This window comes from Ictidomys tridecemlineatus, chromosome 3 (genome assembly GCF_052094955.1).
Source record: "Ictidomys tridecemlineatus isolate mIctTri1 chromosome 3, mIctTri1.hap1, whole genome shotgun sequence".
Lineage (NCBI taxonomy): Eukaryota > Metazoa > Chordata > Mammalia > Rodentia > Sciuridae > Ictidomys > Ictidomys tridecemlineatus.
The window spans coordinates 33,277,763-33,299,729 of record NC_135479.1 but is presented as its reverse complement, the minus strand read 5'-3'; the positions used below and the strand labels follow the sequence as shown (position 1 = coordinate 33,299,729).

The 21,967-nt window shown below is 37.7% G+C and overlaps 1 long non-coding RNA gene across 1 annotated transcript; it reads left to right on the top strand.

The window, feature by feature from the left end:
• The first annotated feature begins 1,252 nt into the window (after positions 1 to 1,252).
• LOC144376087 (uncharacterized) lies at positions 1,253 to 2,273 on the top strand. The gene is made up of 3 exons (XR_013436167.1): positions 1,253 to 1,389; positions 2,004 to 2,060; positions 2,157 to 2,273. It is a non-coding gene; the product is annotated as an uncharacterized LOC144376087 (long non-coding RNA).
• The last annotated feature ends 19,694 nt before the right edge of the window (positions 2,274 to 21,967 follow it).

Below are 21,967 nucleotides of genomic sequence, written 5' to 3'. Positions count from 1 at the left end.
ACAAATGGGCATAAACGAAGGAGGTTTCCTTGTGTCATTGGGCATTTGAAAGAATCCCATCATGAGGATGCCTAACTTTGCTACTGGGAAGTTCAAAATCACTCTGATTCTGGACTTTTTTTTTTTTTATACCAAGGATTGAACCCAAGGGCACTTAACCACTGAGCCACATCCCCAACCATTTTTGTATTTTATTTAGAGACAGGGTCTTGCTGAGTTAGGGCCTTGCTGAGTTGCTGAGGCTAGCCTTGAACTTGTGATCCTCCTGCCTCAGCCTCCAGAGTCACTGATATTACAGGCATGCACCACCAGGCCTGGCTGTCGCTGGTATTCTAAAGTTTCACAATAATGTGTCTTGGTCTAGATCTTTCCTTATTATTGTCCCTTCACTCTGGGAATTAATCTCCTGCTGGATGGGTATTTCCGTGTGTGTGTGTGTGTGTGTGTGTGTGTGCGTGTGTGTGCGTGCGCGCGCGCACGCACACACACACACTTGTTTTAAGTAATTTGCTCCTTTCTGTTTTCTTTATTTTTAATTTCTTCAACTCTCTTCATTAAAAAAAAATTTCTTAAGGACCTGTTCTGTCTGGTTTTGATCTAAGCAATGACTGAAACACACAACATCCTGGCTCCAAAAGTGTTCATATTTGAGGTAGATATTGAACAGTCAAGTCTACAGTGAGCCCATAATTTTCTTTTTTCTCTCTCTCTCAAATTTCTATCATTTTGTTCTTCTTTCTGGAAGACTCCTCAATTTTATCTTCCAACTCACTTATTGTTTTTGCTCCTGCTGTAATGTTTTCAATTTCTAATAGCTCTGTATTATTTGAGAACATCTGAGAATGTTCTTAATAGCTTTATTTATTTATTTATGCCTCCTGCATTATCTCTCTACCTCTACATTCTTTTTCCTGTTTATTTGTTGTTTTGATCTCTATTTTTCACAAGGACTTTCCCACCTATTCCTCTTTGCAGGATACAGAACTAAGAATATGATTGGCAGTTTTGTCTGAGACTATGGGAGTTGTCAATTGCCGGACATCACTTGTAAGGAAATTGGACAAAATTTTAATTTCACTAAAGAATTCTCCCCCTCCAAATTGTTTCATCTATAATTAGATTGCTGGGGTTTACACATAGTGTTCCAGCTTCACAGTGAATTTACCCAAAAGTTAATTATACTCAAGCTTCTCACAGAAGCTGTTAAACTTTAATTCTGAATCATAAAATCAAATTAGTCAGCAGCTGTCTGATATAATTTGTATCCGAAAAATATTTATATTTGGAGAATAAAAAAAAAACTAGACTTTCCTGCAGAGCTGCTCAATACATATGCCACAAATGAGTTATAAATGGTGTGAGGTATGGATCCCCCCCTGTGCAGTACAGGTAAATGTATGACAACGAGGCCTCCAGAAAGAAGCCTTGATTTGTAGCATTTGTTGATTTTCTATTTCCATGGCATGAATATTTTTCAAGTTACTAGTGAGATGTCAATGAGTAAAGAGTTGGGAAGTGATGTGCACAACTGGCACTAGAAAGCTGGTAGGAGCTAGGTCTAGCACATACTTGAATACGTAAGCTCTTTGGGGAACCAGTGGAAGTACCAAGTGCACAGTATCAGCCTTGGGTGGTTGTCTTCTGTTGGAAGCAGTTCTGTTAATTTACCCCAATGTGCTGCTCAACTACTATCATTTTCTTTGCACACTATGACATGAAAAAGGCTGGGAAGCCCTGCTTTATTGGATTTGTTTATTTCTAAACTAGTGTGTGTGTGTGTGTGTGTGTGTGTGTGTGTGTGTTTGTGTGTATGTGTGTGTGTGTGTGTTTGTGTGTGTATGTGTGTGTGTGTATCTACCTCACATACACACACCTCAGTTCACTAAGATATAATAATCTTTTCTTCAGGAGTATAGATGATATTCCTTTTGAGTCTATACAAGAAGTTTCTTGTTCTATCATAACCTCCCAATTATGACTTTAATATGTCTTCCACATTTTAGGTATTGGAAACTTAATCCCCCAAAGGCATAGGATAATGGTATTTGGACTTTTGGAAGGTACTTGGTCATGGTGGTTCTGTGGAGTGGGTTATCATGGGAGTGGCTTTGTTATAAAATTGAGCTCTCTTTGGCGTTCTTGCTGTGTCTCACCAGGTGATGCCCTCAGCCATGTTATAATGCAGCAAGAAGACTCTCACCAGATGCCAAGCAGATGCCATTACTCCGGAAAAAAATGACTGTTTGGAATAATAAAAATACATTTTAAGCTTAGTAGGTTTATTAATTTTGGGCAACAATAAATAAAGACTGATTATTTAATTTTAAAAAATTTTATCCTTTAAATTTTGGGGCATTTCTACTTTTGTTATTTAGTAGCATACTTTAAAAATTGGGGAGTGAGAATGTCCTTTACTGACACGAGATAAAGAAAATAATTAAATTCTAATGTTTGTTTTAAAAGCAGTTATATCAGTGATAGCCTAATTTTTGATGGCATGCCATTTAACAGGCAGCTGGCTTTATTTTAGATGGAACTGCATTTTTAAACAAAGTATTCTCATTGAATACTTTGATCTTCAAAATAGAAAAGCCAATTTGATGGTAGATTTTTTTTTATCTAATGGATTTGATGGAGCCAAGATAATTTAGATCAATAGAAAAAAATTCAATGTTTCTCGCTTAGCTAATTCACACAGTTTACAATGGCACTTATCCACAATTACTATACCCCAAAAATCCACAATGAATTCAACCTTCTTTTTTAGAGGAAAAAAAAAAAGCTATAAATTTACTCATAACTCATATTTTAAAATTTAATTAATTATACAATATAAACTGAAGTGGCTGTCTGTATCTAAATAAATTTCAAGATTATCTTCTCAGCATGAATGAAGATTTATTATCAAGTTTCATTATACCTACTTACCTACTTACATGAAAAAATTAATATATCACAGAATTGTCTCTCAGACAGTTTGAAAACAAGTAGAAATATTTCTCTAGATAGAATAAGTAATAAAACAACAGACTATTGCAGATTCCAAAGTACATCTTTTCATAAATACAGATTTATTTGGAAAATTTCTTGCTGAAGAAGATTTTTAGTACTTTTTTGTTGTTGTTTTTTGTTTGTTTTTGTGGTGCTGAGGATCTAACCCAGGGCCTTGCACATGAAAAGTGTGCTATATCTCCAGCCCGGAGAAGATTTTTAAATTAAAGTATCACTTGACTTAAATATATGATGAGGATACATATGGAGGATTACTTAAACACATATGGAGGATTAGGATTACTTTTTTTTAAAGTAGGTTTTTCTTAATTTTTTTTTTTTAGTTTAGTTTTAGATGGACACAATACCTTTATTTTATTTATTTATTTTTATGTGGTGCTGTGGATCGAACCCAGTGTCTCACACATGCTAGGCAAGTGCTTACCACCGAGCCACAACCTTATCCCTGGAGGATTACATTTTAATGTTGTTAGGATGATTACCCTATATTCCATTTATAATTAGAATAATTTTAATTGACAAGAAATATAGATGATGATAATAGTAAAAGGTAATATTTATTTGGTACTAAGTATGTATATCAGATACTCTTTCAAGCACTTTATACATTTTTTGGTTTTGTTTGTTTGCGGTATGGGGGATTGAATCCTGGGGAACTCATATGCTGAGTTCCCCCAGCACTATTTAAAAAATGATTTTTAAATTTTGAGGCAGGGGGATATGGCTCAGTTGGTAAAGTGCTTGCCTTGCATGCACAAGGCCCTGGGTTCAATCCCCAGCGCCACAAAAGAAACACTGCTGAGTAATATTCCATTGTTTATATATGCCACATTTTTTTAATCCATTCATCTACTGAAAGGCATCTAGGTTGGTTCCACAGTTTACCTATTGTGAATTGTGCTGCTATAAACATTGATGTGGCCGTGTCCCTGTAGTATGCTGTTTTTAAGTCCTTTGGGTACAGAGCAAGAAGAGGAATTAGCTGGGTCAAAACTGGGCAGTGTTTTGAGGTCTCTTTCAGGGTCAGTGACAAGGGGGGAAAGATGGAAGAGTGATTTCTGCCAAGCTGGGCAGGAAGACGTGGTTCACAAGTGCTCTTCTCTACCATGTTTGTCAGAAGCTGGTATCCGTTTGAGAGCTCACAGCCCTGCAGCAGAACTCAGAGGAAAGAATGGAATAAAAGAGGTGAAAATGGGGCTGGGGATGTGGCTCAAGCGGTAGCGCGATGACCTGGCATGCGTGCGGCCCGGGTTCCATCCTCAGCAGCACATACCAACAAAGATGTTGTGTCCGCCGAAAACTAAAAAATAAATATTAAAAAAATTCTCTCTCTCTCTCTCTCCTCTCTCACTCTCTCTTTAAAAAAAAAAAATTTCCCCCCCCCACAAAAAAAAAACCAAGAAAAAAAAAAGAGGTGAAAATGTGTGCATGAGCCAAGAAAAGAAGCATTTGGAGAGCAAAAGAGGGAGGAGCAATAAAGGGCTAGAAAACAGAAAAAGTGAGAAGGTAGCAGCAGCTAATTTTGATGTGTTAAGCAAGGAAAAAAAAAAACATAAAGGGGATGTTTTAAGTTTCCCTGCTATATTCTTAAGCACTATTATTTTTAAAATATACCATTTTCCATTAATGTAAAAGTAATCCATGTTCATTGTACATTTTCAGAAAACAAAATATATAAATACAGTTTCTCCATACAGATATAGAAAACAAAATACATATATATTCTCTCTATATATATACATATACATAAAATACATACATATATACATATATCCTTTGCTCTGTCCACATTCAGATATGATTATGGTATTTCCTTGTTACTGTATTGTTCTCCCATAATTACCGAGTGACCTTGTTTGAATACTGTTGTTATTCTGTGAAAACTGTTTACCTTCAGTGAGGGAACATTATGGACTATTCATTAGCTGCCAAATGTAGGCCATCAGGGTCATTTTTTTTTTCCTTCCACTTTCTCAATCAGCAACTAATCTTAGACTTGGATTAGCATTTGAGTCACCACATGAGACACTACGAAACCCGGGTGACAAAGTGTGACTAAGTTTGGAAGAGACAGACTCTGTTTCTGTGTACTTGTCACACAATTCAACTTTAAGAACTTCTTGATTCAGGAAAGCATTGGCCTGATGGCAACCTGCTCCCAGGGTTGGGGTCAAGGGTGAGAAGGAGCTGCTGCCCTCCAGTGGCTCCCCTGGTAATTACATCAATGACTGCTCCCCCGCTTCTGCAGAGACTTCTGAGAACTTCCAGGAACATTTTAATTTAGGTCAGAACAGAGCAAGAAGAAAGCAGATTTGCCTGGAAAAAGAGCCAGTAAAATTTCAAGTTACTGTCAGCTTGGTGAAGGCTGGAAAAAGATGGATTACATGAATTATAGGTTTTCAGTGACTGTATATTGCCTTTATAATCAGAAAAGGTATAAGAATTTAAACTTTTAAAAAAATTTTTAAGTTACAATACCTTTATTTTATTTACTTATTTTTATAGGGTGCTAAGGATCAAACCCAGATCTCACACATGCTAGGCAGGCGCTCTACCACTGAGCTATGACCCCAGCCCAAGAATTTAAACTTTTGTATTGGATCAAAAAGTACCAGGCAACCTAGAAACACAGAATAACTAAATATGAGGTGTAGAAAAAATTTTAATATCAAGTGTTATATAAAGTTTAAATTTTTACTTATGTTGGGGAGGATGCTGAGAAATTGGGATCTTTGTGAATTGCCAGTGGGAATGTAAATTAGTTCAGTTGCTGTGGAAAACAGTATAGCAGTTCCTCAAAAAATTAAACATAGCATTACCATATGATCCACCAATCCCACTTATGATTATATACGCAAGACAACTGAGATCAGGGACTTGAATAGATATTTGTACCACTATAGCCAAAAAGTGGAAATTGACCAAAAGTTTATCAACAGATGAATGGATAAACAAAATATAGTATATACATAAAATGGAACATCATCCAGTCTTTATTTATCTATTTATTTATTTATCTATCTATCTATCTATTTATTTATTTATTTTTTTGGTACCTGTGATTGAAACCAGGGGCCTTAACTCCTGAGCCACATTCCCACACCTTTTTTAATATTGTATTTAGAGACAGGGTCTCACTGAATTGTTTAGGACCTCTCGAAGTTGCTGAGGCTGGCTTTGAACTTGCCATCCTCTTTGCTTCAGCCTCCAGAGCCGCTGGGATTGCAGGCATGCATCACTGCACCTGGCTATTCAGTCTTAAAAGGAAAGAAATTCTGATACATACTGCAACATGGATGAGTCTTACAGACATTATGCTAAAGTGGAACATGCCAATCACAAAAGGATAATTATTATATGATTCTGATTATATGAGTTGCCTACCACAGTCAAATTCACAGAGACAGAAGGTAGAATGGTGGTTACCAAAAGAAAAGGAGCAGGATGGGTACAGAATTTCTGTTTGGGAAGATGAAAAGAGTTCTGGAAAGGGAGGGCGGTGATCGTTGCACAACAATGTGAACTTATTTAATGCCATTGAACTTACTTAATGCCCTTAAAAATGATTATGTATTTTGCCACAGTAAAAATAAATATTATTATGGGTCCCATGACAGTTAGATGGAGACAATAGTACATCAAAATGTCTGAGCATGGACATTTTTTAAAAACCTTCCCAGATAATTTCCATGCACAACGAGGGTAAGATTCTATTTTGCCTCAACCATCAGGATCCTATGTAAGGCAACCCAACAAAAGAAGATAAGGATTGCCAACATTTTGCTCCATTTCATAAATACAAATAGCAGCTTTCTTTGATAAATCCAAATTGCTTATGGACTTACATTGACTTTTTTCTAGATCTTTTTTCTGTTTATAATTTTATTTCTTTTCCTAAAACAAATTAATGTTTCACAAAACTTCACTGGACTGATGTACAATTCCCCACTCAATGAAGATTTTGATAGATAACAACAGAGTCTCATAGAAGTTGTTCTTACAGAGAATACTATATGTCTACTTTAAGCAAGAGATCGCTTTACCAAAGCAAATCTATTTTGGCGGGGTATATGGGGGCAAACCAATTCCTTTTGAAGTCTGACGTTTCAGTTTTACTTGTCACAAATAACCAAAAATGTTTTAACACAAGGCTTTATTACTTTAATAGGTTTCAGTTTTTATAACTAATTATAGTAAGTTTTTTTCTGGATAAAATTATTTTAAAATAATAGATTTGTAAACACTGAAAAACCATTAGCCAGGCACGGTGATGCCTGCCTATAATCTCAGTGGCTCAGGAGGCTAAGGTAGGAGGATTGTGGGTCCAAAGCCAGACTCAGAAACTTAGTGAGGCACTAAGTAACTCAGTGAGACCCTGTCTTTAAATAAAATATAAAAAGGGTTGGGAATGTGGCTCAGTGGTTGATCGCCCCTGGGTTCAATACCCAGCACAAAAACAAAACAAAACAATTAGAGGACAAGGGATATAGTTCAGTGGTAGATTGCCCAGCATTTGGGAGGCACTGGGTTCAATCCCCTGGGGAAAAAAAAAAAAGGCAATTAGAAAGTTTCTAATAAGGAAAATTTGAAGTGACACAACAAAAGGAAATCATGGGTTATTTTTCCAGAAATCTAACTGTTGTATAAAAAGAAGAGGTTGTTTTGAAATATTTCATTGTTTTGATGCAATAATCATGGGATATTGAGCCAGACTACAAAAGCAGGACTAAACTAAATTGAAGATGAAATGGAATGGAAAATATTTTTAAATGTTTTCTAAAATGAGAGAATTGATGCATGTAAAATAAAAAGTAATAGTTTTCTGTACTAAGGGATTTTTTATGTATCTTACATGTAAATCTAACAAGTTTCATGTAAAAAAAAAAGGTTTCATGGTTAAACAACAAGCTCATGTGAATCAAAGTTTCTGGAAGTTAATATTAAAAGTTTTTGCCTTTAGCTTTTAGAACCACTGACTTGAAATTTCTTCTTTCAAACATAGACAATGACATTATCAACTCTCAGTGAAAAATCTGCCTTACATGTGCTGCATTTATTCACAGTTATAATTTACTGAATTGATTCATACTAACAGAAGAGCAGATCTGTGAGTGTGTGTGTGTGTGTGTGTGTGTGTGTGTGTGTGTGTGTGTGTGGTACTGAGGATTGAACCCAGGTGTGCTCTGCCACTGAGTGATAGCCCAGCCCTTTTTTCTTTTAAGAGAGGATCTCACTAAGTTTCCAAGCTGGCCCTGAACTTTACATCCTGCCTTAGTCTCCTGAATAGCAGGGATCACTTGAACTCGGTTTTTTAATTATATGAGATACTAGATTTTAAGTCGCTGCAGACAAAGCATTTGTTCTTGAAATCAGCTTAGAGCAGTCAAAAGTTCTGGTAATAAAAGTTATGGTTGCAAAGAATAAACAGTATTCTTTCTCTCTCTCAATGTCTCTTTCTTTAACTCAAAAGGGGTTTACTGAATGCTTATGACTTGCTTTTACTCACTCTTACAGACACAAAAATGATAAAATCATATTCTTTGCCTTCAGAGATCACAATGAAATAGAGGCAAAGAAGCATATAATACACAATAATAAACATACAAGCAAATAAGTATGTAATATATGCATGCTGAATGGTTAGACACACACAAGGTAATACAGAAGCACAGAGGAGAGTTATGTGAACTGGGGTGAGGGAGGGCAGAGAAGTTTCCCTGCCCAGGCCTCAGCTATAATTAATACAGAGGGTTTGCTTATACTTGGTGATTAAAAAGCAGTAAAGAACATTGTTGAAAGCACTTGGAGGTTTCAGTTTTTTGTACCTAAGTGATTAGACCTAATTTTGTATAAAAAGATTTCAGTCTTTAGAAAGTAGGGGGAAAAATCTCTTTGTTTTTTAACAGAGGCTTCATGAAGGAAGAGACGTCTGTTCCACCTTTCCTGGTGAATTCCCTGTGAGACCTCTCTCTGTGGAGGCTCTCATGTTGACTCCCTTCATTCACACAACCATATCTGCTGCCTGCCGAGTGGCCAACAGTGTTTTCCTTAGGACTAGAGAAACCAATCTCTAGTTTACTTTGTAATGTCTTGCCAATCTCGTCTAAGAAAAATTTAAAAGGAATTAGTTTCAGTAAATATAAAATTGCAGTATATAATCTATAATACATACACATATAATTATGTCTAATATTAACATGGAAATAAATAAAAATTATATATATAAGTGTGGATACATAAATATTATAAGTAACTCAAAATATCAAAATATAAAATCCTAGGCTATCTAAAAATCTAAATTTCACCAGGCACAAGGGTGCTTGCCTGGAATCCCAGCCACTCAGGAGGCTGAAACAGGAGGATTGTAAATTCGAGGCCAGTCTCAGTAATTTAGCGAGGCCCTGTCTCAAAAACATAAAAAAAAATCTGCTCAGGGATGTAGCTCAGTGGTAAAGCACTCCTGGGTTCAATCCCTAGTGCCAAATAAACAAAAAGTCTAAATTTCTTCACACGGCACTCTAGGATCTTCATAATCTGACCCTTTCTCTTCAGCCTCAGCCCTTCCTATTTCTCTTTGTATATTTTGTGTTTCAGTGATGTCTGATTGCTTTCCACATCTTAAAAAGGTCGGTGCTTATTCACACTTTCACACCCTGGAACATGAGACTACCCTTGCTGGGGGATGGAACAACTGCTGCTACCTCCTTTTCAGCTGTCACCTCCTCTATGAAGCCATCCCTACCTCTCCAGGCTGGGTAGATACCCCACCCTTAGTTTCTTAGAGCACATGAGTGCACACCTTCACATTAATTCTTCCCAAATTTTCCTGAATAGAATAAGACTCAACTTTAATATTTGTTACAAAAACAAATTCTGGAGGTCATAGGTGTAGCTCAGTGGCAGAGTGTTTGCCTAGCATGTGTGAGTCCCTGGGTTCAATGCCTGGCACTGCAAAAGAAAAAAATAAAATAAAACCAGATTCTAGAACCTCAGAATTTCCATGAGAGAAGACTGGTAATCTGTGTATTTAAAAACCAGCCCAGAAGGTTCCAATCTTCAGAAAAGTTTTGGAAACACTGCTCCATATCATATGGCATCACAAATATTGAATTATCTGTCTTACAATATGCTGCAATCTGCATCTGTTCATTATTGTGTTCCTAGTCCTGATATAGTGCCTGACTCATGTAGAAAAACATAATATGAATGAATGAAAATTCGAATGTGCCTGTATATGGTTTTAATCATAAAGTCCTAGAGACATCAGGAAAGCATGTTTCTGACCTCTGCCTTCTCTTAATCCCAGTTAAGTACATTTTACCTTTGTTAAGTTGTTCTTAATTGTGTTTGTTCCCCTTTTCAGTGCCTCAGCTAGTGACCTATGTCCCATGTCCACGCTGGGGTTAAACCTGTTTTCCCTGTTTAAAGTAAGAATGTCAATAGTTCTCCCTTCACAGATTCTTCAGTGAGAAGTAAAAATGGAGTAACATGTAAAACACTTAACACTGCATCTAATATTAGGAAGTGCCAAGTAAATGTGATAATAATAATGACAAAAGACAAGTCAGGCGCAGTCACTGGGAAGATGTTATTGTCCTTGTGAAGACAAAGGACAAACAAGGAGCTCAAAGGTGATGTTTTGAGTCACCTTGAAGGGCACACTTGAAGACTTCAAAATCTTTTCTCATGGTGTCACACCTCACCATCCTTTCTGATTCAGTCTCTCGTCATCTGTCACTATAATAACTCAATTTCTGGCACAGAAAAAAATATAGTATTGTCAAGGGAGATGAGAAGAATTGGCAAGCTTATGCAAACTTTGTCCCTATTTGGAAAAGTTTGCCCTTGGGGTTTTTCTCTAAATATTTGTCTTTCAAGTTCTTAACGCCTTGTAGTATTTAGTATCTTCCCATAAGCACAAATTTTCAAAGAATTAGAACTTTAATCACTTCCCAGACATCTCCCCACTCTATCTGGTATCAGTACATCAATACCAAAATGTCATCAATTCTGCACATCTTCTAGGGGAAAGATGATGGTCAAATATCCTGGGTCTAAAGAAACTGCAGGTTCCATAGACAAAGAAATGCAAGATGACAGAAGGCTGTGCTGTTGCCTAATCCTAGACAACAAAAGAGAAGAAATATTAACTCAAAAGATTTGGCAGCCTGCCCAGGCCGCTTAAGCGATAATCCAGAATAACTCTCAACTCCAACTGGGTATTTTACCCTCACTTAAAAACCTCCTCTCTCAGCACATTTTTTTTCCTTGCTAAAGGCCAATCTCCTTTAAAATATAATCTTAACTTACTTAAAACCTACAAGAGCCTTTGGAAGCTTCCAAGTTAAACTTTAAGGTGAAAATTTGGATCAAAACAAACTTAACAGTCTTTCTAAGTCTTAGCACCTGCCCCCCTTCCTCAGATGCCTTCTATAAAGTTAGATTGGGGTGACCTAGGAGAAGGGATAGGTGTAGGGGAATGTGGTCTCTCCAAAGTCTATCCATGTTAGGTCTGTAATGTCATGATGCTTGAACTGTAGACTCCACAGTAAGACACAAGGCAGTCTGTAAAAAGTCTCAAAGCTTTTCACATTTTAATGTGAAACAACCATAATAGTAACATTAATCTGAATATATCATGGCCCTCATCCCATCTTGACACATTCAAGAGCATTTTGTTGGAAATGTAGCCTACTAGCAATGTTTCCTTTTTTTTTTTTTTCCCTGGTATTTAAAGTTGTGAGACTGAATGAAATGTGAGACTGAAACATGAATATAGACAGAGAAGAGATATGATAAATCGCTTCTCCAATAAATGAAACTTCTGATGGCAAATGACTTGTATAGCTATAATGAACTGGTGTGCCACTGTGTGGTCTGGTTCATGTGACCCTTCCAGATTTACAGAGCATTTATTGAGTACCTACTATATAATGGGTTTCGTTCTGGGTAAAGTCTCAAACATTATCTTGTTATTATTTAGCTCCTTTACAGATAAGTAATAGCGAGGTTAAACCTTTGCCTACGAGAGGTTGTGGGACGTTTGGTAGGTAGGACCTTATAGGAAATCTTGAGGTTTGGGGGGTTATGCCCTCATAAAGGATTGTAGTACACCTATCTTTGAGTGTAATTGGATTTGAGTGTAATTGGAAAGTGTTATACCATTACTTCTTGTATCAAAATATAAATAGTAAGATATCTTTGTACAGAGATAAACTGAGAAATAAAAATTTCTTTTCCTCCTTTTTCACCGTTTTTTTTCCCCAGTTCAGAAACATTTGAAAAATATTTATTGAGCAATTACTCAATGCCAGATGTTGTTTTAGACACTAGGGGTGTAGTAGTAAATGAAGTAGAATGTTTCAGAACTTACATTTGAGTGGGAGGAGACAGAAAATCAAGAAATGTCCATAGATAACATTGACGATAACAATAAATGATAAAAGCTTCACACTGCTCAATCCAGTAATGAAGATCCTGTCTTCCTTGTGTCTTGTCCATGAATCAGCACCTTTTATACAGCTGATCATTTCCTCCTTGAAGTGTTTTCTTCACTCTATACAACGGCACCTACCTCAATGGCTGTTCTTTCTCTGTCTTCTTTAATGGTTCCTCCTCTCTCCGTGACCTACAAAGGTACAATGTTCCAGGACTGAGTGCTCACATTTCTTCTCTGTCTATAGTTACATTTCATTCAGTCTCACAGCTTTAAATACCAGCATGCTCTGATAAATCCCAAATATGTGTTTCTATTCTAGGCTTCTTCCTTGAAGGTCTAAGGGTCAAACCTTGGATCTCTAATAGGAATCTGTTTATAGTGTGGATCTTAACTGTCCCCTAAAGGCTCATTTGTTAAAGGCTTGGTCCCCAGGGTGGTGCAAGAAGGAGGTTGTGGGACCTTTGGCAGGTAGGACCTTATAGGAAATCTTGAGGATTTAGGGGTTGTGCCCTCATAAGGGATTGTGGTACACCTATCTTTTCCTCTGTTTCTTCCTGACCAGGAAGTGGGTGATTTTGCTCCACCATGTCCTCCCGCCACAATGTGCGGTCTCACCACAGGCCCCAAAGAAACGGAACCAACTGATCATGGCCTGAAACCTCCAAAACAGTGAGCAGAAACAAACCTTTTCTCTTTGTAAGTTAATTACCTCAGGAATCATACAATAGTAATAGGAAGCTGACTAACACAGTGTCTCAGACTTAATTTTAAAAGGACGGTGATTTTATCCCAAACTTCCAGTTGCTCAGAGCAAAAATCCTTGGAGTCATCCTTGATCCCCTTCTTTCTTTCATTCCAATATTTGACTCATCAAAAAATTCTGTCTGCTTCCTAAACATGGTGGTGCATGCCTATAATCCTTGCAATTCCCCAAACTGAGGCAGGAGGATTGAAAGTTTGAGGCCAGCCTCAGCAACTTAATGAGACCCTGCCTCAAAATAAAATTTAAAAAAAAGTTAAAGGGGGGCTGAGGATATAGTTCAGTGATAGAGTGCCCCTGCGTTAAATCCCCTGTACGCCAACCCCCACCCCCCCAAAAAAAAAGAGAGAGAGAAAGAAAGAAAAAAAGGTTTGTTTGCCCTACTTTCAAAAAATGCTCCAGTCAAAATTAAAAAACCCAATCAATAAATGGGCAAAGGAGCTGATCAGACAGTTCACAGAAGAAATACGATTGGTCAACAAATATATGAAAAAAATGTTCAACATCTCTAGCAATTAGAGAAATGCAAATTAACACTAAATTAAGGTTTTATCTCTCTCCAGTCAGAATGGAAATTATCAAGAATACAAGTAACGATAAATGTTGACAAGGATGTGGGAAAAAAAACTTACACTCCTACATTGCTGGTGGTACTGCAAATTGGTGCAATCAATCTGGAAAACAATTTTGAGATTCCTCAGAAAACTTGGGATGGAACCACCATTTGACCCAATTGGTCAACTCCTTGGTTTATACCCAAAGGATTTAAAATTATCAAACTATAGTGACACAGCTACATTAATGTTTATAGCAGCTCAATTCATAATTGCTAAGCTATGGAACCAAACTTGATGCCCTTCAACAAATGAATAGGTAAAGAAAATGTGGTATATATACACAATTGAATATTACTCAGCTATAAAGAAGAATGAAATTATGGCATGTGCTGGTAAATGGATGAAACTGGAGACTATCATGCTAAGAGAAATAAGCCAATCCCAGAAAACCAAAGGCTGAACATGCTCTCTGATATGTGGATGCTAGCACACACCAAGGTGGGAGGAGTGGGGGGAAGAGTAGAAGTTCACTGGATTAGGCAAAGGAGGAATGAAGGGAAGGGATAGGGATGGAATATGAAAGGCAGTAGAATGAATTGGACATTATTTTCCTATGTTCATATATGAATACATGACCAGTGTAACTTCATATCATGTGCAACCCACAAGAATGTGAAGTTATACTTCCTGTATGTAGAACTTGTCAAAATACATTCTACTCTCATGTGTAATAAAAAGAACAAATAAAAAATAAAATAAGGGGCTGGGGATGTGGCTCAAGCGGTATCGCGCTCATCTGGCATGCATGCGGCCCAGGTTCGATCCTCAGCACCACATACAAAGATGTTGTATCCGCCAAATACTAAAAAAATAAATATTAAAAAAATTCTCTCTCTCTCTCCCTCTCTCTCACTGTCTCTCACTCTCTCTTTAAAAAAAAATAAAATAAAATAAAAAAGTTCATATACATATGCACATACTCCAGCCAGGGGTGGTGGTACACACCTGTAACACTAGATACTCAGGAGGCTGAGGTAGAAGGATCACAAGTTCAAAGCCAGCCTCAGCAACTTAGTGAATCCATAAGCAACTTAGAGAGAGACCCTGTCTCAAAATAAAAAATAAAAAGGGCTGGGGATGTGGCTCAGTGGTTGAGCCCCTGGGTTCAATCCCTGGTAGCCCCAAAAAAGGAAACTTTATTGAAAATCTCCATATCTACCTACCTGTCTGCATTTCCACTTCTACACCCCTGCCCCAGCCACCAACATAGTAACCAAATAAATTCTCTTAAAATATAAGTTAACCCAGTCATTCTTTCCCTAAAGCACTGTACTGTATCGCCACCTGATATTGCATAAAACCCACAAAACTCCAAGGGCAGTCAAAGGGCCTGGATGGTGTGAACCTGCTACTCCCCTGACCTCATCTTCTACCCCCAACTCTTTAATCGCTGCACTCCATACAATTGTACTTCTTCTGTGAAGTGTCTGTTCAGTTCCTTTGCCCATTTATTGATTTTTTTCCCCCAGACTGGAGCATATTTTGAAGGTAGGGCAAAGGAATAAATCCTAATCGCTACACTTGGACCTCATTGCTCTGCAAGCCTGCGCCTGCCTCAGGATCTTTGAATTTGCTGTTCCCTCCTACCACTTACCTCAAGGCTCACTCCCTCACATATTTCAGTTGGTCAAAATTGTCAGATCTGCATTGCATTCTGAGGTGACTTATCTGTCACAAGTGTCAGATCCCCATCATAGTCCAAAAGGGTTTCTCTATCTCAACCTGCTGCTTCTTTTTTTTTTTTATTTCCCCCTTTAATAGGCAGTTGCTCTAAATCAATGGCTTGTTCTCTGAACTCCATCTCATTGTCTGTTTCCTGAGAGACCCAACTGACACAGATGATTACAAAGGAGGACTTTCTCTCTATTTGACTTTAGGCAAATAAACTCTCTAAGCTTCAGGTTTCTTGCTGTATAATAAGGATAATATTATCTCTCTTGCTGGGTTGTTGGGGGTTCAAATATACAGAATATCTAAGAATTTTCTGAGAATTTAATAAGAGAACACATGTGAAACACTTAGCAAATAAACCTTGAACATGGCAAGTTTAATAAATATTAGTTGTTATTCTAATGGGAGATATAAGACATTGGATAAGAATTCATTAGCTTTCTTCTTTCCTGATGAATATGTTCATTTTTCTAGCTCTGGAAAAATCTTTCTTTTCCTAAGTACAACTTTACTTTCAGTGGGAAAACAGCCTCTAGCTTGATTATGCCAGGCCAAGAAGATACAAATAGGCCTCAAGTACAAGAAACTGTAGTTATCACTAGAAATATATTTTTATTAGATGTAATAATAATTACCATCCAAATTTGAGATTAAAATTAAATTGTGATTATATAACCAAATGTAAATATATATATTAAAAAGTGGAGGCAGGTCTGTAGCTCAGTGGTAGAGCACTTGCTTAGCATGCATGAGGCCCAGGATTCACTCCCAACACCATGTACATATAAGCACATACAAAATGAGGAATGCTATATATTTTCCATAGCTAAAAACCTCTATTACAGGGTTGGGTGATTTATCTTCCTGCAATGAATTTTGATGAAGTATTCACAAGTTCATTACCATGACAAATTTTTAGTTTTCAGTAATATGTGGCTTCCTTTTTAAATCAGAACTTTTCATTTAATTCCATTCTCATGTATAAACATGTACATACCAATTTGGACTAAATTTTTTACAAGGGTAGAAACAAGAATACCATTAGGAACTTTATCCAAAAGCTTAGAAGAGTCAAAGTCAGCAAAAAAATATTTACCCATCCAGTGGCTATAAAGTACCTATGACGAGGTTTATGCTGACTTTAAGTTCCATCTGAACTAAATTTATGGTCCAAAGGATTTATTAAAGTACTTATTACTTCCTCTGGTGAATCTTTTAGCTAGCGAAATTTTAAGACATATAACCTGGAGGATTTACTTAATTATATCCTACATGTAATTTTAATAGGGAAACTAATCATTACAGTGCACTAAACCATGAGATAGAAATAACCATCCTTCAGGAGAGAAGCTGACACCCTTTTATATTTCATTTGGTAATTTTCAGACAGCCACACCTTTTCTGCATCTGTTGTGTTTAAAATTAATTTTGAAAAAATTTCTTTACTGTAGGTGGACGATTTGAAGATGACAAATCCTCACACTGTGAAATTCTCACCAAGTACTTTATTTAACCTTTCCACCAAACACATTCCCCCAACTCGGATTAACGAATTCACAAGTTTGAATGCACATGCTTTTTCTGTACAACAACAATAACAAATGTTTTTTCTTCTTATCTCTGCTAGTCTATAGTCCATTAGAATGAAAATAATTGCCTTTTCTGTTTTTTTCAATATTATCCTGAGTTTCTGTTTTAACCACCATTAATCTCCCGGAATGATCAGGTGGATATAAAAAAATCATAAAATATACCTGGCTCAAAATAATAAACATATCACCCCACCCTGCTACTTTGAAAAGACTTTAAAGCTTAACAGTGTACAGTCCACATATTCCCTATCTAGTCATTAGTTGCTATTTCACAGAAGTAAAGCCACCAGCCCATTGTGTAACATTTCTTCTTATTCCACTGCTCCTCCCTACAACTATTTAGAAGCACTTGCTATACCTATATTTGTTTCCAACATTGCACACATTTTTCTCTTGCGCACAAAAATAAATGTCAAGTTCTTGATCTTTTGTTAAAGATTCATTGCCAGAGATGGATTCACAGCAGGAGCCTTCCTTGGGAGAGAGTTGGCTCACATTCCTGCTAAGAACATAACCTAGGAATGATGGAAAAATAATTATAATCAATGTCAGAGAGCATATGGGTTTCTATGGAGCAGCCTGCCAAGTGGGACCTGCAGTAATCCTTTCCATCCACTATCAGCCGGTTGAATCCAGCAGACAAATTCCTCCTATTTGGAAAAATGGAAGTCCAACCCTCACACATAGTTCTCCCACATCTGAGAGGTTTCTGACGGAAACCAGTGAATGCCTTGCATTTTCAAGCTTAATTTCCATAAAACCATGCTATTGTGTTTTCTTGTCTATCAATGTGGAACTGTCTTATTTCTACTGCATTTTTTCCCCCTGGTGCTGGAGATGAACCCAGGGCTTTGTGCATGACAGACAAGTGCTCTACCACTGAGCTACAACCTGCCCCAGTCACCCCCGCCCCCTTCTTTAATCCGGTGACCCATTAAGGTCAGTCCATACAGAGTGAAAGATATGAAGTCATTTTAGTATGTACATTTAAAAAGCACATTTTAAAATCATCGTGCTTTATGCTGATATTTATTTCAGCTGGATACATCCCAACTGTATGTGTCATTTCTAAAATAGGAATAATGCTGAGTTAATTAAATGGAAGCAGAAACACCTGGTGCATATCATTATGAAATATGGTCCTGGGTGATTTAATTAAGATCTCTATTGTTACAAATTGGCTTTCCAAGTACTTTTCCACTAAACTTATATTTTACTTTATTATCCGCCCTGCTTCTCTTAGGATATAAGCCAGGTGGTACATAGTTATTTTAAGAGAGAATTTTTCTGTCTGTGGAATCTCTGAATGCAGGGAAATCAGAGGCAAATTTGAATTTTCCTTACAAGCTTCTGCATTTCAAACATTTGAAGGTTGAGAGCAATTTGCTTCTTTTCTACATAGGGACAAGATAAAATACAGCCTCTCCCAACCCAGCATTCTGTTATCTTCTAAGCCTAAATAAATCAATAAACACAATAAATATATTGTATGTTTTCTGGTTACACAATGCAGAGGGAGGACAAATGGGACAAATATTCTAATTTAATTTTGGTGATTCTTATTTCCAATGTGTAGAACATTTTAAGCAAAGAGAAAAATGAATTGGCGATAAGGTTGCTGTTTGCCGCTGTGGGGGGTTCATTCACAGATCTAGCACTTAATTAACAAAGACAAAATCAACTGGGCAGCTGCTTCTTCAGCTTAGGGCCCCTCTGCACCTATCCAAACACGCAGTTTAACTGTCTGAGCTTTCAAGCCAAATTCTAAACCCAAGATTTTTAGAGAGGGGTTGTGTATTGATAATGTGATTCCTCCCAGCTACGTAAGCAGGCCTTTGCTCCTGATGATGAAGTTGCAAAGATGAAATGAGATTTTTCCCCCAGGCTGCATTATCAGCTTTCAGGAAGACTTATTTTTTTTTTCTCCGAGCATATGTCTGTAAAATCTCCAAGATGACCAATATCTCTAAAATAAACCAGGGTGCAGTTTTTTATTTGTAGAGTAAAATGAGTCAGCTATGGACATTCTCACACAGCAGCTGTTCAGAGTAGGTTAAAACCTAGAACTCAAAGACTTGAAGTATTTTTGACTCAGGAAAAATAAAAAATTCTTGCTCTATTTTCTCTGCAACCAGTTTGACAGAAACTAGAAATCAGATTTACTGGTCCCATTGATTTTGTGATGATACTATGTATATCAACCATAGTCTTCATAATTCAATATATGAGGTGGCCAAATAAGATTATAGGAGTTTTCTTTTTCTTGAGTTAAGCTAAGAAAAACACTTCACCCACTTGTTCCTTATATAGGCAGGCCCAATAACCTCAGGAATTGTGTTCTCATGTTTATTAGTAAGTTGGTTATTTAGAAATCAAAGTTGCTTTTTCTTAGACATAACAATAGAAATTGTAGTTAAATTCCAAGCACAAACTCCAAAATTTGATTATTAAGTCATAGAAGCAAGACCAGTGCAAATTCCAGCTGTTAAAATTGAACAACGGTGCTGGTTAATCTCCATGTATTACCTGCTCTGGGCTCTAGAAGGCTCTAGAAGGTAAACCTTCTATGAACTGGTTTATTAACTGACTTCCTTGCTGACTGGTTTTCATTTGGCCTTAGTCATGGAGGGGAATGGAGTGAAGAGGGGAGAGTAAGAAAGGATGGTGTAATTCTTAGGCTCTTCCTGTCTGGTTAGCTGCCACCAATCACACAGTGGCTACGTTCCTCTAAGACACAGCCTAAGTTTAACTGGGCAGCTTCCTCCACAGGAATGCCTTACCTGGGCTCTGGGAACACCATTCACTCCCTTTGGCCCCTAGTCTTTGGGGTATACAATGAACACCCTATATTGGTTTTCTTACCCTGACCCATGCCTCAGTTAATGATCGCTTCATCAAAATTCTTCGTTTGTATCATCTAAGCAGAATTCCACCTGTCAAGACTCTGAATCAGAGAGTGAAGGAAGAAGAGGGAAACAAGTTTCATATTTCTTTCCTGGGTCCAGAGGCCACTGGTATAATTGCAGATAGGATTGTTCATATATCCAACAGATATTTAGGATCATTCATGTATCTAACAGATATAGACTGCCACCAATTAGGAATAAAACCAATCTAATCCCTTCCCTCAAGTAATTTACCTTCCTAGTTGGGGAGACAAACAATATATACACAAATAAATGGCCAACAGAGCTACTTGTTGTGGAAAATCTTATGTAGGAATTAATAGGGTGCCCTGATAGGGAAGAGATGGGGACAGGCACTTTAGGATAGGATGGTCAGAGGAGTCTTGCTGAGGAGCTGCATTTAACTGAGACCTCAAGGTTGAGAAGGAAGCAGCCACCCTACAAAGAGCTGGCAGAGCTGGGAAATGAGTTCTAGGCAGAAGGAGTAGAAAGTGTAAAGGCCTGGAGGTGAGAAAAGAGCTTTGTGGGAAAAGCAGGACCTAGGCAGCTGTTGGACTTTGGAGGAAATTAGAGACATGTATTTACAAGCCACATGGGGAGTTGAAAGGAGTTGAGTGTGACTGGATTGGGGGCCAGTTGGAGAGTGGTAAGAATGACAGCTGGAGAGCACAGGGCAGGGCCATGCAGACCAGGGTGAAGACTATGGGTTTTATTCCAAATATAACGGGAAGCCAAGAAGAATTTTAAAGAGCACAGTCATTCAATCTGACTCATCTTTGAAAAGAGCACTCTAGCTACTCTACAAAGAAGGACTCAGGCAAAACCCATGGAATCAGGGAGGACAGTCAGAAGCTATTAAAATAGTCCAGGCAGAAGAGAGCCACATTTTCTCTGAAGTGGTGGGTAGGAGCACAGGAGAAGAGCACCTCTCTTCTAGTTTTGTGTCAGAGGTAAGCTGACAGGACTTGATGAAGATAGGGGGAAGTGACGTAAAGGGGAAAATCAGGATGCCTCTCAGGTTTCTAGCTTGGGTCACTGCCAAGGTGATGGAGCTGTTTATGGAGAAGAGGAAGACCAGAGAAGAAAAGGGTGGGAAGGACTGTTAAGACGAAGATGACTTTGAGATGTCCAAGGGGGGATGTCCAACAGGCGGATGGCTACTTGAACCTGGGGTGCAGAAGACAGGCTTGAGCTGGGAAGTCTTTCTTCCAGTCTCTTAGTGGTTAAGCAGCCTTCTCAGGTCAACCAGACTTAGCCCAAAAGGCAGATATGCTCACTAGAACTCTACATGGGGTTTAGATGTGAAGCCCCAGTTAGTAAAAGAGCATTCCTATACTTGGCTTTGTTATGAATGCACATGTTTTCTTTGAAAAAAAAAAAAAAGGAATGGCTAGTCAAAAGCAAGATTTGAAAATTCCTAGGTCCTTGACTAAACTCCATCATAATCTAGCCTCTAGAGTGCCAATTTCAACATGACTTAATGGTATATTTAAAGAACAGCCCCCAGTGTCCAGTTTGGCTGACACACAATAATGTCCTTATGGGGAGACATGTGCCCATAGTAAGAGATAAGGTTCCAAGGTTTTTCACTCTGGTCGTCATGGCAACGGGCAGCAAGAGCTCCCAGAAGGTGGGAAGGAGAAAGAGGGAGGAGAGAGGAAAAAACCCAAAGCTGTGGTGGTTGTTAGTCCTCAGAAAATAACTGAAGACAGATATGTTCAAGCTGCATGGAGAACACACCCTGTACATCCAGGGTAGTTTTATGATTTGTAAGTGGACAATTTATTCATTTTAGTTGTCCAGATATACACACAAAAGCTTTATTAGACTCAGGGGCTAGAAGTACATCCAAATATTCACTTCAAACCTTGTGCCCAGTAGACTGTCTAGGATTCCATGTACTTGAATGAATGAGTAAATGAGGTCTCAAAAGAGTGACTACCCTACATATTTCATGTGGGTTTTAAAGC